The 17300-nt window shown below is 44.7% G+C and overlaps 1 protein-coding gene across 2 annotated transcripts in view; it reads left to right on the forward strand.

Moving 5' to 3' along the window:
* Positions 1 to 8761, forward strand: part of DAD1 (defender against cell death 1) — a 21945-nt gene extending 13184 nt beyond the window's left edge. The window contains exon 3 of one of the 2 annotated variants that reach the window (XM_027553341.1): positions 8519 to 8761. The gene's annotated coding sequence lies outside the window, so the exon portion shown is untranslated. Of the gene's footprint in view, positions 1 to 1876; positions 2539 to 8518 lie in introns of those variants that run through there. The other variant, XM_027553342.1, reaches the window with a different exon arrangement.
* The last annotated feature ends 8539 nt before the right edge of the window (positions 8762 to 17300 follow it).

The following is a 17300-nucleotide window of genomic DNA, read 5'->3' on the forward strand; positions in this document are numbered from 1 at the left end:
GGCTCTCCTCGTGTGTAGTATGCCCTCCCCTCCATCCTTCCCTCCTAAGCAGAATCCTAAAGCTCTGAGAAGCACTTGACTTTGTATTAATACTTATTTTATATATGAGGAAAGAGAGTTCCAGAACAGTCTAGTAGGTTTCCTTGGCCATGCAGCTCAGTGTTAGCAGAGCAGTGTCCTTGTCCAGTGGTGCTCTTCCAATATCCTATGTTGCCTACTGATGAGTAAATGCACTCTATTCTCCGCCTTTCCCTACAGAATTAAATGTTGCTATTACTGGGGTAGAGAAAAGAGAACCTTAGGAAATGCTACTGTCTCTGGGGGAAGAGGCCCAACCTCTTTCTGTTGTACTTGGAAAGCTGTCATTTTTGTATTAATCAGAAATCTAACACATGAGTTACAATAGCCATGGGCAAGGTAAATGTAATAATGTGACTGTACTTCAATTTCTATCATAAGTCAATCAGTTCCTTAGTATATTACATAAAGCCTTTCCATTTTTTATATTGTCTCAAAAGCAGTTCTGTTAGTTCAGGTGAAGTTTCACTTTTGGCAATAGTTAAGTTGACAGAGATGGTTTCTATCAGTGAAAGAGGTTGAGAACCATTTCTTTCTACTATCCTAATACAGTTGAATTTTTTGGAGACCTGATCAGGACTTGAATTGTTCTCTCATATGCCAGTCAATGCCTTGATACTGGGAATACAAAGAAAAGGAAAACATAGTTCCTGCCTTCAAGAAGTGAACAGTCTAATGGAGAAGCCATGTACCCACAGCAGTTAGAGCCATGCTAAAGACCTGAACAGAGTGCTGTGGGGGCTGAGAGAAGGTGGCTGCCATACTATCTGGGAGCAGAGGCCACAGGCGAGGTGTCTGACCAGTGACAGCTTCTTCAGTGCAGGTGGAAAACTTAGCCAAAAACACTGACCTTCATTGACCTGTGAACGTCCTGAGTAACCCTTGGGCTCCGATAGTAAACTTGCTGGAAAGGTCATAAGTCTTCTGATTGCCTTCCTCTAAAAGCAATGCCTTACTTTAGAGCAATGCCTTAGTCTAAAAAGTAAATGCCTTAGTTTTTTCTAGATGAGTCATGGTGGTGTATGCTTTAACAAGGGGACAGAGCATACAGTCCAAGGATGTTCTCTAGGATCAGGGAGATGCCAAATCATGAAAAATTATTTCTTAGGGCTGTCACGATTGGAAGAGGACTCTGCTGCAGAGAGCCTAGTATTTCAAAATTATGACAAAAACAGACAAAAAAGCAGGCTTGGCAGAAACTGAGTTTGCATACTACAGACCATATTAACGACCTAGGGCCACCTGTTCAGCTGGGAATTATGGGTCCAGGGTACAGCATAATCTTCCAATCCCAGATTACAGTGTTAAATCATTCTATAGAGGGTGTATTCATAGAGAAGTTCTTCTGTGGGGGACTCATCAGGGTTTTTTGTTCCCAGAGATCTTTCATTTGACATACAGTATACTGTCCTGCTCTCAATCTTCAAATAGACATTTTTCTGCTCTTTTTCTGTGTTTCTAATTCAGTTCTATGTGCAGTGTCCTAAAACACTTTTAAAAATGGTTTTTAAGTGAGTTTTCAATATTTATATCAGAGGGTACAACAAAAATTTAATACTTTCCATTTTTGCCAAGTATGTTGGGAGTTGGGTATAAAAAGGATAAACATATATAGCGTACTGCTTTTTGTGAATTTCGGGGTAGCATTTAAAACCAGCAGCGACTTTGAAAAAGGCAGATCAGAAGAAAATGGCATTGAGTTAAATAAATGTTTTCAAGGAGAAGTAAGGAAGTTAGCAGATAGTGAATGCTCACATGGATCAGGTTTTAAGTGCTTCTTATTCTGTTTTATTTTCAGAACAACCTCTTGAGGATAAACTTGCTTATTCCATTTATGAACGGGAAACTAAGATTCAAAGAGCCTTACTGGAAATCTTTTAAGTTTGATAATTCAGTCTGATGTAAAAAAATGTTTTTAATCTCTATTTTCGCTTGTGTTACTTGCTCAATTTTGTCCGACTCTGCATCCCCACAGACTGTAGCCCACCAGGCTCCTTTGTCCATAGGGATTCTTCAGGCAAGGGTACTGTAGTGGGTTGCCATTTTCTTCTCCAGGGAATCTTCCCGACACAGGGAAACCTGGGTCTCCCGCACTGCAGACAGATTCTTTACCATCTGAGCCACCAGGGAAGCCCTAATTTTTGCTTAAAATTGCTTATTATAGGAACTTCCCTGGTGGTCTAGTGGCTAAGATTCCATGCTCCCAATGAAGGGGGCTGGGTTCGATCCCTGTCAGAGAATTAGATTCTACATGCCGCAACTAAGAGTTCCTTCACCACAAGTGAGGTTCCTGTACCGCAACTAAAGATCCTGCATGCTGCAATGAAGATTGAAGATCCTGCGTGCTGCAACCAAGACCCGGGGCAGTCAATAAATACATACATAAATATATATATATGTAAATCAGCCTTAAAAAAATTGCTTATTATAAAGTATTTGACAATTGCACAGTCAGAGAAATGTGTTTAAAATGGCCACAGTTATTTTACCACCATCTTTTCCTTTATTACTTACTTTCTTTGCTTGTATGGCAATGTTAAAAATACAGAAAAGTACAGAGAATAATATAACACCCCCATGTTCATTACTTGCAATGAACAGATTTTGAACAGAAACTAAGCTAAAGTTCCTTTGAATCCCTCCAGTCCCCATTGTTTCCCTCTGCTGTAAGACTTTACTGTCTTCTTGAAGTTTATAAATATATAAAAACTACTGTTAGCACAACCTTATCCAAACTTCAGACTTTGTGGCCCCCTGAAAACATGCCCAGAGATAGCAGAGTGAGACACCTATGGTAAAAGTTGGCTGTTCAGTTGGCAACACTGGTATAGGTAGCTATTGCTGGGTTCAAGAATAGACTTCATAATATTTAAAAAATTATAAAAAGGAAAAATGCTCCTGGTGAGCTTCTGAGTTGGGAGAATCCATGCGCCTCTAAAGTGATGGTATTTGGCACTTAGGTGGCAGTAAGTCTATTTTGAATGCATCATATTCAGTAGATTTGAATATTTAAAGATTTACATAACTACAGGTGAATATTTCCTGTTTTGTTTTTCCATGTCTCCTTGTGAAATTCTTTTCGGAAAATGTCAGCCTACCTCAGGTGTTCGGAAGGGAAGAGAGACTTAGCTACATTGGATCACAGCTTGGGAAGGGAAGTTCCTGATGACTCGGCCCTGCTTCAGGGGGAAGAATGAGCAGGGCTTTGACAAAGGGACAGACCTGGGCTTGGAAGTGTGCTTAGCCTGGGGGAGATAGTTTGCCACCAGCTTGTGCTGAAACCTTGTTAGTGTTACTTTGTTTTTATGGTGGAGGCTGTTCTACAGGTCTTTAAAAATTCATAGTGTTTAATCCTGGCTGAAGCGAGGGTGCTACAAGGCTGGGCAGAACATAACTCTGGGAATTATATTCCAACAAGCAATTGCTGTTGGCTTTTCAAATTCATCAGTAAATATCAGTACTATAGTAATCTAGAAAATTACCTCTAAAGGGAATCTTAATGTGGTTTTTTAGGCTCTACTGCCACCTAGTGGCTTGTAGATTTCATTGCTGAGAGTGTACTACAAGCTCAAAAGAGAAACTGAGTTTAGGGGAAGAGACCACAAATACTTTTGTGATAAAACCTAGTTTCTTTCCAGTCACAGGAGGGCAGCAGAGGTCCAGGTGGGCCTAGATGTTAGGTGGGGGTTGCTTTACATTCTGACCAGAAGTGGGCAGTGTCGAGAGAGGCACAAAAGGGCATGCAACCTTACAGTGACCATGGGATTCTGTTACATGTGAAGACCAAGTGCACAGTGGCCCACAGATGTACTTTTTTATTTCTTTTTCTTATCTTGTCAGTTCAGGAGCTCCCATTTTGGCTTATTCTAGACCTGTTTCTGACTTGATGGACGGGAGTTGGTGATGGACAGGGAATCCTGGCGTGTTGCAGTCCATGGGGTTGCAAAGAGTTGAACACAACTGAGTGACTGAACTGAACTGAACTGAGGCCTGGTTTTACTCTTCTCCTGGCAGCCAGCTTTAAGTTTGTGTGTGTGTGAGGGGTTAGTGTCTATTTCATTTTCTCTGTGACATTTCACCTTACATTGAATTAGCCATCAGATAAGTTCTGAAAAAGGGGAATACTCTAAATTTGTAGAAAACATTTTGAGTTAGCATAGTCTTTTTTTCAACCCCCCTTTTTTCCCTTGGTTGGAGAATGAGCTTAGTTTTTTTACCTATTCTTAAAACCTTGAATCTGCTTATTTTTTTTTTACAAAAAACTGATAACTGATGAATTTTAATTGGTGATTTTGCTCTATTTTTTATTTGGTTCATTGAAAACCAGCAAAAAAAAAAAAAAGAGGGACTATCAGGTAGATTTTTTTTTTTTTTTTAATTTTGTTCTGTTTTTTAAATTTGGCTGAGCTTTGTGTCTTATGGAGTCCTAGTTCCTGACTAGGATGGAGCCTGGGCCCCGGTAGTGAAAGTGCTGAGTCCTAACCACTGGACCGCCAGGGGACTGCTACAGATTTGTGTTTATGAAGTCCCTGCCTTATTTTCTCTACCCTTGCAGCTCAGATGATTCCTGCTGCAAGGCATTCTGCCCCCAGGTTGCATAGGAGCCTCTTGGGGCTCTCACGGTCCCCGGTGCCTGCCCCTAATGCTGCACTTACCATACACTTATGAAACCATTCATTTTCCTGTCTCTCCCACTGGACTCTTAAATGCCCAGGGAATAGGACCTTAGAGCTTAGCACAGAGCTAATAGTCATAGTGCATGTTTGGTGTGTAAATCATTTTCAGCAGCCAGAACTGCTGTATAAAATGGCTGTATCCTTAGTTATGTGGATGCTCAGACATGAGGAATGTGCTGTAGAAGAACGAAGCCAAGGAAACAGTCTGCATGAAGGGTGGTAGAGTGGGGCACGAGCAGGAGACTAGAAGTCAGAAGACCTGTGTTGTAGACTTTGCTGTGCTGTTAACTAGTTGGATGGAGAAATAAGCTTGTCGCTGAGCCCTCATTTCCCCTATCTTTACAGGAAGGGAATTGGCCTGGGTGGTCATCAGAGTCTCTTGCAGTTGTTGAAGCCTCTGATTAATAGTATTCATGATAGTCCCATTGTGTTTGAGGAGGATCACACTGTGTGGATCCTCAGCTGAGCTTTGCTTTTTTTTCCCCTGCTTTTTTCCTTTAGTTTTTGCTTTTTATACATTACCAGGTTTTCATCATCCATCAGGGTGGTGGAAAGTTAAAAATGCACAATGTTTGTATAAAGCCTTTTACAAAATTAGACATTTGTTGAATGTTTTACCTCTATCACATGACCAGGTTTTCAGGACTCACACATTCCACGTGCACTTTTATACACAGCAACCTGTGTCATCCCCCAGCTCACGCTGGGGTCAGTTCAGTCCAGTCGCTCAGTCGTGTCCGACTCTTTGCGACCCCATGGACTGCAGCACGCCAGGCCTCCCTGTCCATCACCAACTCCCGGAGCTTGCTCAAACTCATATCCATCGAGTCAGTGACCCATCCAACCATCTCATCCTCGGTCATCCCCTTCTCCTCCCGCCTTCAATCTTTCCCAGCATCAGGGTCTTTTCCAATGAGTCAGTTATTCACATCAGGTGGCCAAAGTATTGGAGTTTCAGCTTCAGCATCAGTCCTTCCAATGAATATTCAGGACCAATCTCCTTTAGGATGGACTGGCTGGATCTCCTTGCAGTCCAAGGGACTCTCAAGAGTCTTCTCCAACACCACAGTTCAAAGGCATCAATTCTTTGGCACTCAGCATGGCACTCAGCACGCTGGGGTGGAGGTAGACAAATAGTAGTAATCCCTTTCTATACATGAGGTAAGAAAACCTTGATGAAATTTAAATTAGTTTGTCCAGGGCCTGGAACTAGTAAGTGACTGAGTAGGAACTCGTTAACTGACATTTTTACTCCAAACTTTCATATTCCTTCTTCTCTATGGTGTTCAAAGACTTTTGGATGATAAATATATATGTCTTGTTAGAAGGTTTCTTTTAACAGTATCAAAGTTGCTTCTCTTTTTTAAATGGGAAAAACTTAGAGGTAAATGTTTCTGCACAGTAAGTCATCTTTAATATGATCTGGAAGAAATGGAGGAGAATGCACATCAGGAAACCTGACTTTATCTCAAGAGGGTGACCCTGGGCCAGCGCTGTCCAATAGAACTGTGCTTTAGGCAAACTTGAGCCTGCAGCCGCCCAGCATGGTAGCTACTGGTCACATGTAGTTAGTTATTAAGCATTAGAGATGTGGCTATGTAACTGAGGCACTATTTGTTTTTCCTTTTTGGCCACACCCCGGCATGTGGAATCTTAGTGCCCTGACCAGGGATTGAGCCCACACCCCTTGCACTGGAAGCACAGAGTCTTAACTACTGGGCCGCCAGGGACGTCTAAGACACTGAAATTTTAACTTTATTTAATGTTAACTCAGTTTGAATAGTCACCTGCGGCCAGTGGCTCTGGTGTTGGACAGCACAGCTTTGGACAGATCTGTCAGACTCTCAGATGGCAGTTGCCTCATCTGTAAGATGAGAAGACTAGATGTGCGTTCATTCCTATTTTCTCCAATTTTAGTTTTAATTGGGTGAGTAGAATCTAGGATGAGATGGATTTGAAGGAAAATCGGTATTTGAGCATATCTGCTCAGTGCTGGTGTCTGAATAGACATGGTGCTGAGGAAACAGACATTCCAAATGGAAATGACCCTGTCTGGCATCATCTTTTGTGACTTCACAGAGAGTAAGTATTTTGAATAGTTCTTTGTGTTGTGCCTTGCTTTCTCTTGAGATGACGGGAACAGGTTGATGGAACGGTGCTATCTTTCCTGCTCGGGTGGATAGACGGAAGAAGCCATGCTCACTCTCCTGGCTTCCACTTTACATATCTTGTTATCAGGGGAGGACACTTTATTAGTCAGTTTCCTGAAACCTTTATCCCCTGGTTAACAGTTGAAATCATTCTTCTGACCTGGTGAATCGTTCACTTTTGTTGAGCTAATAATTCAAAGACTCCTAGAAGCTCTGCTTTTAGAATACTGTCTGGTAAATATACTTTTGCCTTAAAGGAGCAGATCTATGTAAATAGGAATTTTCTGAAAACCATTTTCAAAGAAATTTACTCTCATGAATCATTTTCTTGCCTTTTAGATGGACCAGTCCCAATGTCTTAGATTTAAATGTTTTAATATCATAAGATCTCAAAACTTGACTTTCCTAGTAAATGAGGATTTCTCTTAGCATTCTCAGGGGGTCAGGGCTCTTCCCGGAAGTGGCCAGTGCTCTAGTCCTCTCTCACCTTGCCTGTTAGCACTGATGTGATAGTCTGTTGTCAGAGAGTTTGCTTAAGAAATTTGATGGAGTGAATAGGTGAGTTTCAGGAGATCTGTTTGTTCTTTGTTTGGCACTGTGATCACTTTTGCTCCCCAATTTTTGCTCTTTGTTTTACATATTTCTTCTAATTCCACTGATGCAGGAATGTTCTGCAATTATGTAGCATTTCTGTAAGTGCCATTGTTAGTGAAATGACAATCTGGCTAGGAGTGTAAGATCTTTCCTTTACGCTCTGATGCTAGAATCTGCGGATCACCTGAACCAATACACAAAGTAAGGTGGTGCCCTTTCACGTAGGGGGTAGCCCCCCCTTCTGAAAGGTGGGATTTCCCAACATTTCTCAAGTCATGACACACGTGGAAGATGGCACACTGCAGGAAAGTGGGCTGCTTGCGGCTGGGGACGCTGGGGTGCCTAGAGCCAAGGGGTTACCCCTGGCCACGCTGGGTTGGAGCACACTGTGTAGGTAGCCCTCCCAGAGGGATGAGAAAGAAAGCCACTTCTCGGGGTTATTCTCTACCTCGTTCTTGCCAAAAATCGTCTTACCTTTAAATGAAAATTATTCCTTCTCTTTTGGTCCTTTGTTAAACCTGAGGTTGGGGATCTTTTTCTGGGTTTTTCGAATTCTTCTTTCTTCCACTCCCCACCACTCCCACCCCAATGATAAATTAGTGCTTTATAAGCTTTCTAAATCCAGAAAAGTTCTTTAGGTTAAGTTGCAGCCCTCTCACCACAGAGAGGGTTTGTGGATCAGGAAGGTCAGAGTGACTTATATGAAGTCACACAGCTGATTAATTGTAGAGCCAGTGTTAGAACTGCGTCTACAGTTCCAAGTCATCTATATCTTGGAATTGAGATTTGAGCATTAGTTTTTATGGATACTTCTGTAAAATGTTCATTGAAAAATACTCGCTTTATTTTGGTTGTTCTAGCCTGGTTTAAATACTTTCCAGAACTGGGGAACCCTGTAACTGCCTTTGTCTCTACAGGTTTAGAATTTAGGTTAAAGGATTTGACGCACTGTCTGTAGTATCACAAGACATTTTAGAAACCATGAATATCTCTTCTTACCTCTCTGCTTCTTTCTTTCAGGTTCACTTTTTAATTTCCCCTGGATAAGAGCTCTTTGAGATGGCAGTTTGCTGGACACATGGATTTTCTTCAGATTTATGCTCACTACCAACTCCTTGGGGTGCAGGTGGAGAGCCTAGAGAAGTTCCCTAGGTTCCTTCCGAGCCAGAACAACTTTGTAATAAGCATTTGTTAGCACAGCTTCTGCCTTCCATGAAGTGTAACCTTTTTGCCTTCCAAATTAAAAAGTTCCATGCCACTCCTTCTCTGCCTCTGGCTGTGTGTTTTGGTATTAAAATCCTTTTCCTTCAGTCCTCTGTGCAGATTTCTTTAGGAGTTGATAACTTGCAACTGTGAATCTACCTCCATGTTTTCGTTCAGTGTATTGGAAGTTAATGACAAAAGGCAGCTCTGACAACCCTGGGAAAGGAGAGCCCTTTGTCTTTTCCCTGGAGCTGGTTATCCCTTACTAATCCTTCAATTGTTGCAGGTGGTTCTGCTCTTACGACACAACGCATTCCTGGAACTGCATCAGTAAGCACTTTGTGAGAAATTGAACTACATGTGTGCTTCCCCATTTATATCTGTTTCACTGTTATTTAGTGGTGAAAAGTGATACACGTATCTCTTAGTGTAAGAAGAGTACAAAAAGTGTGGGACTTGTGTATATGCTTATTTAATCTCAGGGGTTCCAGTCCTCATTAGGTAGATGAAATTGAAGCTCTGATTTGTAACTTGCTTTAGATCAGAGTTCATGACATGCTTGGGTGGAACAATAGGTCTGCTGGCTGAAGTCTAGGCATATTTATATATTGTGGTGGCATCCTTATTTCCATCCTGGGGGCTGTATATAGGAAATAAGCTATGTTGAGGATTCCACTATTTAAATTTAGCCAACTGCTGCCTTGGTATGTTGGGCTCTAGAGATTCCCCAACTTGGCTGCACATTAGAATTGCTTAGGGAACTTACAATCTCAATGCCCAGGGCACAGCCCATACCAATTAAATAAAAATCTTTGGGGTGGCATCTTCGTACAGCTACCCAGGAGATTCTAACATGCAGCCAGATTGGAGAAGTACCACTGGATTCTTGTTCCTAAAAACGTAGCCCATTGACCAGCAGTATTGACATCACCTGGGAATCTTTGAAAAGGAGACTCTCCAGCCCCACCTCACTCCCTCCTGAAGCAAAAGCTGTTTGAACGTGGTCTGCATGGGAATCACAGGCATATTACAATTTTGAGAAGCACCCATCCAGACCAGTGGTTCTCAAATCTTGGTTTATTTCACAATTCTCTGGGAACTTAGTAATGAGCTTGGGCCTCTGTTTTTTAGCTCTCCATGGAACTCTGATACACACTGAGGTTCGAGAATAGCTCTGTATCAGGAGTCGTCATCACCGAGTGATCTGTCAGTGTTTCACTAAAACTGTATCACAAAGGCAGGATGTTGGTCCTTGGGGCTTGGTTTACCATTCTGAGGGATATTAGTTCGCTCATAACTAATAATGTTTTCAAACTTGTGTGCAGGTATGTATCTTTATCAGGAGGCTTCTGAACAATTTTTAGTGTAGATTGATAGACCAGTATTTTGAATAAGAAAAGCAGTATAAATGGGCTTAAAAACTGGGAATAATAGTACTAATTTTATCAAGGAAGACATTACAACTTTCAGAGCCTCTAATACACACATTTTAATGTCTATCCATGATCTTGAGATACACAGGGCAGATACCAAGCACCCACTTAACCGGGTTAGCTGTTACCTCAGAGGTGATTTACCCAAGCCAGTGACCGTCAGTGGGAAACACTGATCTCGTATTGCCTTCTCACTGTTTCCAGTAGGGCAAAAGCCTATAGACGGCTTTTAGAATCTTGATTTTAAATTCAGTTTAATAAAACTCCATTTTTGAGCTTTGTTCACTTGTTCAGTGGTGTCTTAACTGTTATTTTTTTTTTTTTAATTTATTTTAATGGGAGGCTAATTACAATATGTGGTGGTTTTTGCCATACATTGACATGCATCAGCCATGGGTATACATGTGTTCCCCATCCTGAACCCTCCTCCCACTTCCCCATCTCATCCCTCAGGGTCATCCCAGTGCACCAGCCCCAAGCGCATTGTTTCATGCATTGAACCTGGACTGGCGATCTGTTTCACATATGATAATGCACGTTTCAATGCTATTCTCTCAAATCACCCCACCCTTGCCCTCTCCCACAGAGTCCAAAAGCCTTTGCATCTGTGTCTCTTTTGCTGTCTTGCATATAGGGTCATTGTTACCATCTTTCTAAATTCCATATATGTGTTAATATACTATATTGGTGTTTTTCTGACTTACTTCGCTCTGTATGATAGGCTCCAGTTTCATCCACCTCATTAGAACTGATTCAAATGCATTCTTTTTAATAGTTGAGTGGTTCTCAACTCTAGAAGCAGAAAATTTACCTGTGAAACTATTTAAAAGTTTAAAAAGTACATCCCCTCTCTCCCCAATGGAATTTCTGATTCTTAGGTGTTTTTTTTTTTTTTTTTTTAGACGAGAGGCACTGAACCAGGATGGGTAATCTTTTTCATCTAATGGGTCTTCCAACCTGGGTCTTGATACCCATCAGCTCTGTTGTGATGGTGCCCCTCTATGGGTCTCACACATGGGTGCCCAAAGGAGCATGCTGCAACAGTGGATTTTGAGTACTATGCCACAGAGTGAGCTATAGTCTAGCATTTTCTGGTGTCTCCAGCTCAACACCTTTATGAAGTAGCTTTATTTTTATTTTCTATGCTCTTCTGTGGGGCCGGAAACCATTCACCACAAGCGCTGTACATGGTCTGTTCCCTGCCATTCTTTGCAGTGGCGGGAAGCCCGGCCCTGAGCACCTCCTGCCCACACACTTCCTGCCCCCTATCACATGGAAACCATCATTTGTGTTTTCTTCTCTTAGCAGCCAATACCTTTGGCCTCTTTGATCACATCCTTTCATCTTAGTCTTCAAAACACTTTTGTTATGATGGTTGAAAATACTTGGGGGGTGGGGGTCAGAGAGGCCTGCTCTCTGGTTTTGGCTCAGCAAACTTGCCCTGGTGGTTGCCATGGGCTGGGGCGCTTGTGTACAGACTCGGTGTGACTGTGTCTGCTCCTGTCTTGGCTTGCGGCTCAGGGCTTCTACAGTCTCAGTGCTGTATGACTTCCTGCCTTTAACTTTTAAAAACTTAACGAATATAAAAAATGGATTTTTTCCTTTTGGTAGAAACCAACACAATACTGTAAAGCAATTATCCTTCAATTAAAAATAAATAAATGGATTTTTCCTGCACGAGGAAACAATACTTCACAGAACAAGGATTTTAGATAAGGAAATGAGGGAGAAAAAAAGACTTCTGAGGAATTTAAAAAAATACTTGCTTAGGTTGAATTAATAGGTGGGTTCAAGCTTATGCAGACCTGTCCATGGGATGAAAAGGAGAGGCATTTTCAAGACCCGAGTTGGGCAGCCGGCTGGTGCTGGAAGTACCGCGCTTGCCCTGAAGGTGTTGATTCAAGGACATGTTCTGCCACTTCTGTCTGTTGACCGGAAGACCTTTTGTTTTGTCTCTCAAATTTAGCCAATAATTAGGCACCCAGGCATGGTGCTGCATAGCACGTGAGATCACCAGAGACAAGATAACAGCCTTGCTGTCCAGGAGTGGCTACCACTGAGTGCCCTCCGTATGTCTGGCATGGTATTAAGTGTCCTGTTACTTACGCTTCCCTGCGAGATGGTTGGATGGCATAATTGACACCATGGACATGAGTTTGAGCAAACTAGGAGATAGGAAAGGACAGGGAAGCCTGGTATGCTGCAGTCCATGGGGTTGCAAAGAGTTGGACATGACTTAGTGACTCTACAACAATAGTCCCATGAAGAGAAGGTAGTGTTCTCTTTCAGATGAGGAAATGGAAACTCAGACGACTGTGAAGGTTTGAATCCTTTTCCTATCTGATTTCAAAGCACTTGGGTTAGACTTTATGAGAAAATGATAGGCTAACATGGGGCTAATAGGACTTCTCACTGTTGTCCCAACAAAATATAAGTGAAAGTACCTTGTTAATACGACTGCTGTACAAACGTACTGGTACCCTGAGGGCAGTCGTCAGAAATGCGGAAAACTGTCCACATGTACTGCTTTTCACCCTCAGCTGCACGTCCAGTTTTACTGGCTTTCAGCTAAAGGACTGTGGTGGCCAAGGTCAGGTCTTCCTCTTTTTCTGGAGAAAGACATCCTCAGGGAGTCCCTAGATGTCCCTAGAGACATCCCTGGGCTCTGCTATTTGAAACTGCTCTGCCTTTTTAAATCCAGGGATGAACAGCTTTGTTTCTTAACTTTTTCTTACTGAAAATGTCGCAGACACACAATGCACACACATGCATGTCAAGAGATAAACTTACAGATACCCAACATTTGGCTTCAAAAATTAGCCATGTTTTTTACCCCATCAGGACTTCCTTTGTGGCTCAGCTGGTAAAGAATCCGCCTGCAATGTGAGAGACCTGAGTTCGATTTCTGGGTTGGGAAGATCCCTGGAGAAGGGAAAGGCTAGCCACTCCAGTATTCTGGCATAGAGAATTCCATGGACTGTATAGTCCATGGGGTCGCAAAGAGTTGGACATGACTGAGTGACTTTCACTACCCTGTGTAGTTTCAAGATACTATAAGAGACGTCTGACGGGGAAGCTCTTTCTATGACTTCATCACTGAGTTAAAAAATATTTGTGTGCCTACTCTCCAAGACATGCAGAGGTGATCAGAACAGACATAGTAACTCCCTTTTTGAGCCTTACATTCTAGTCAGGAAGAGGGCCGAATTAGCACATGAATATAACTGCTGTAAGTGGAGTGAAGGACACAAATGGTATGACGTGATTACCAATGGGGTGAGGTGGGAGCTACCTAGACACAGTGGTCAGGAAAGCCTCTCTAAGAAGGAGACGTTTATCATCAGTCATGGCACTGGCAGCTGGAGTGTGTCTAGGTATTACTTTACTAACTCTCGTTGCCTTGTGATTGAGTCCTGGAGTTTGCTTTTGCAGAAAGCATTGCCTCAGGAGATGACTAATCAACAACATTTACCGAAGGAGTGTCTCCAAAGCAAACTGTTTTGCAACTCTACTCTAATCCTAGAGGACGATCAAGAGTCCTGAAGAGGGAAGGGAAATCCAGACAGAATAGAAGACAGCAGTCTTGGGGCGGGGTGGGAGTGGGCGATCAGTTGGTCCTGAGACCCCATCTTTTCCTGCTCCTTTCTCTGTGATGGCTGTATCTGGAGCCACCTGGGATTTGGGCTTCCACTAGCGCTGATGTGGGCCTCATTCACTGTGACGGCAAGGGAGCCACTTCGCCTTTCTCCGTTTGTGAAAGGGAGGGACCATACCCTGCCTACTGCTTAGCTTTCCTGTGAAGGTCAAAGCCAGATCATATTTGCTTTGGTGTTGCACAGACACGCTATTCTTCATAAAGATTCCAGATAAGGATGTCACCTCACCCACGTCCCCCGGTAAATCTCTGGAATAACTTGGGTCAGCAAGGAGAGGCAAGGCCTCCCTAGAGTTTGCTAAAAATAGTGTCTCACCGTCTCCACTGGAAAAAAGTCCTGTTTCATGTTAGCCCAGTTTCCTCCCATCAAGGCTAGAAGCATGAAATGGAGACCAGTTGCTGACCACTCTCTGAACCACAGTCCTTCATCTACTCAAACTCTTTGAAGTCCTGCCAACCATGTCTCACATTTATAAGCTCTTTCCTTAATGGTTCCTTTTTTTCCTCCTTGGCTGAATTCTGTGTGGGTGGCTCAGGAAAAGGGTAGACAAGCATGCTTTCTGCTTCTCGGGGGGATTTTTAAAGAATCTGACAATGGGAGGGCTCTCTCCCCTGGATCCTATTGCCTCTGGAGTGGGAGTGTGCCCATATTTCCAAAACAAACAGTGAGAATGGGCTGCCCTTTTCCCAAAGGTGGTGAGACCCCTCTGGGATGATGTATGGTGTTCTGGCTTGGGACGATGGCTGCCCAGAGAAACGACCCATTGTGGGGTGGTCTACTTTCTTTCTTTCAGACTTTACATCTAGCCAGGACTCAAGGGGGCCCATTTTGGGGGAGAGGCTTGTACCATGTGGCATGTGGATTCTTAGCTCCCCGACCAGGAATTGAACCCATGCCAGCTGCAGTGGAAGTGCAGAGTCCTAACTGCTGGACTTCCAGGGCATCCCCAAGGGGGCCCTTTTGAAAGCAGAGAGGGCCCTAGAGGGTGAGAGGGGAGATAAAAAGCAAGAGTGTTCAGGGATGTTGCAAAGAGCAGAGTGGGCAGCCTGGAGTGGCCTGGGGCCGGGAGGGCTGGCTTTGTTCTGAAAATCTGCTGCAGCCTTGCCAGGGCCTCCCAGTGCTGTAATTTCCCCTCCCTCAAGCTCTCCTGGAAGCCGTGGAGGGGGAAAGAAAATGCATAAGATGGTGTAACCAGAAGCTCCTGGGGCCCTAATGAGGGGAGAAATGCCTGTGGGCAACAGAGACACACTGGTGGGCTGAGAACTCTAGGCTCACTTGGGCGCTGGCCTAGTGAAGCAGCAGCCCCACTTTTATCTCAGCGTGGTGGTCCAGCCTGACCCAGCTCTATTGACCCCCAGGCAGGGTCTCCATTCAATTTTCTGGGCATTCCCTTAAAATTTGCATTCAGTTTACTATGCTGAATCTGTGCATGTGTTAATAGGAACAGTACTTTATTGTATAATTTACCTGTGCTAAAATGCACAAATCTTAGTGTACAGTTGGGCTTGTTTTGACGTGTCTATACACCTGTGTAAATCACCCAAATCAAGATGCAGAATATTTTCACCACCTGGAAGCTTCCCTGGGGCCCCTTTCCAGCCAGTCCTTGTACCCTAGAGGCATCTACTGTTCCCATTTCTGTTGCTGGTGATTAGTTTTGCTTGTTCTTGAGCTTCATCTGTGTGGAGTCCTAGAGTTTGTACAGAGCCTGGATCCCTGGGGCCTGGCCTGTGTCCGCACTTGGCAGGTATGCACTGTGAGAGGAGCCTTGGTTCTTAAACTACCCTGTGAGAGAGCACTGATCCCATTGGGAAACTGAAGCTGTGGGTGGTTAGTGAGATGCCCACAGGGCAGGAGGTAGTGGTGCATCCTGGTGGCTAGCCCAGGCTCTCTGATTCTGAATCCAAAGCTCTCTCCAGGCTCCCAGGGGGCTCCCCCAACCCCTCCCTGGGGGCTCCTATCTAATGCTCTGGATGAAGGAGCCTGGTGAGCCTGGGCAGGTAGCGCCCCCTGCTGTCTACCGGGCCAGACCCTACACCCTCTCTCCTCCAAGGGCTGAGACAGGATCACCCGGGCAGGAGCCCAGGGCAGTGATGGACAAAGGGCAGGGGCTCGGCTCCTGGAAGGAAGTCTCCTGTCCTTTTATTTTCCTCTGAAAAGACGTTTTCTTAAGCGTTTGGGGCTTTTCTTTCCTCAAAAGAAGCGGATTAAGGGAGAAGAAGCATCTTTGGTGGAGCTCTGCTGCCCCCACGTGGGTGGCTGGGACACTACCACAGAGCTGGACGTCCAAACCCCGCGATACTCAGGTCTCAGATTCCCATGGTCCTTCTGTGGCTCTCCATCAACCGGCATCCTGAATCCTGGTCTCCTTGGCTTCTGAGAGCCAGATGTCCTTCTAGACCATCATCTTGCACTTCAACCCTGACCTGGAGCGGTTCCTTGGAGAACCAGCTCCAGCTGTGCGTAGGAGGGGGAGATGTGGCCCCACTCCTCCCGGGGAGGGCGGGCTGGACAGAAGCCTAGAGGGCCTGTCCTGCATAAAGCAATGGTGTGATCGAGTGAGATCAAGGTTTGATCTTAGGACTTGGCTGGGGGGGGAGGGGGTGATAGGCGGGGCGGGGGTACTTCTCGCCATGGGGTGCACAGCCCCCCTGCCTACCGTGGGCGTGGGTGCCGCCGCTAGGGCCCCGCCGGCCCTTCCCAGCTCGCCGCCTTCCTGTCGCACCTGCGGTCGTGGTGGTGTAACGGCCCGGCCCTCCCAGCCCCGGCACGTGGCCTGGGGTGATGCTATCTCTAACTCGGTATTTTTAACTCGTTTTTCCAGAGGATGTGGCTTCTGTGGGAGAGCTTCAAAGGGTGCCCCACTTGCCCCTCGCGGCAGCCATGACGTCATGGAAATGGGAGGGGCCGCCCCAAGCCCCCTCAAACACCTGCACGGAAGTGGGAGACTTTTTCCACTTCCTGTCCTACATCTGGCTACTGACTCAATGTCTGACCTGCTTATTAATTTCAAAATATAGCTCTCAGTGTGATACTCAGAGGAAACCTTACTCATGTGTGTGTCTGGGTGAAACTAGGCCTGAGTCCCAGGTGGCAGGGCACTGGCCCGCCAGCCTCCTGGCCTCTCAGTCTATTCATTAACAGAGTGACAGTGGCCTGGGCTTGCAGACCTCCCCAGACCCACCCATCAGTCAGAAGCTCTACTTCCCACAGGTTGCTCCCAGAGGTAGATGGAGAGAGAGTTTTAAGACAGGACATGTGGACAAAGTGAGGTGAATGGTAAGGTGACCTGCAGCCCTGGACCTGGGCGTGGTCCTTCAGTAGCAGGAGGGCTGATTCCTAGAAGCCCTGTGTGCCTTCCCATCCCCCAGGCTCTACTGGATGAGTGCCCACCCGAGGCTGCTCTGGCCAAGGGACCATCACTCAGGTTCTGCTTATCCTGATAGTTCTTGACAGGTTACTCTTAGCTCTTGGCTAAATTATGAAATACCTTCTCAGGAGGCTCAACAG

Source organism: Bos indicus x Bos taurus, chromosome 10 (assembly GCF_003369695.1).
Source record: "Bos indicus x Bos taurus breed Angus x Brahman F1 hybrid chromosome 10, Bos_hybrid_MaternalHap_v2.0, whole genome shotgun sequence".
Taxonomy (NCBI): Eukaryota; Metazoa; Chordata; class Mammalia; order Artiodactyla; family Bovidae; genus Bos; species Bos indicus x Bos taurus.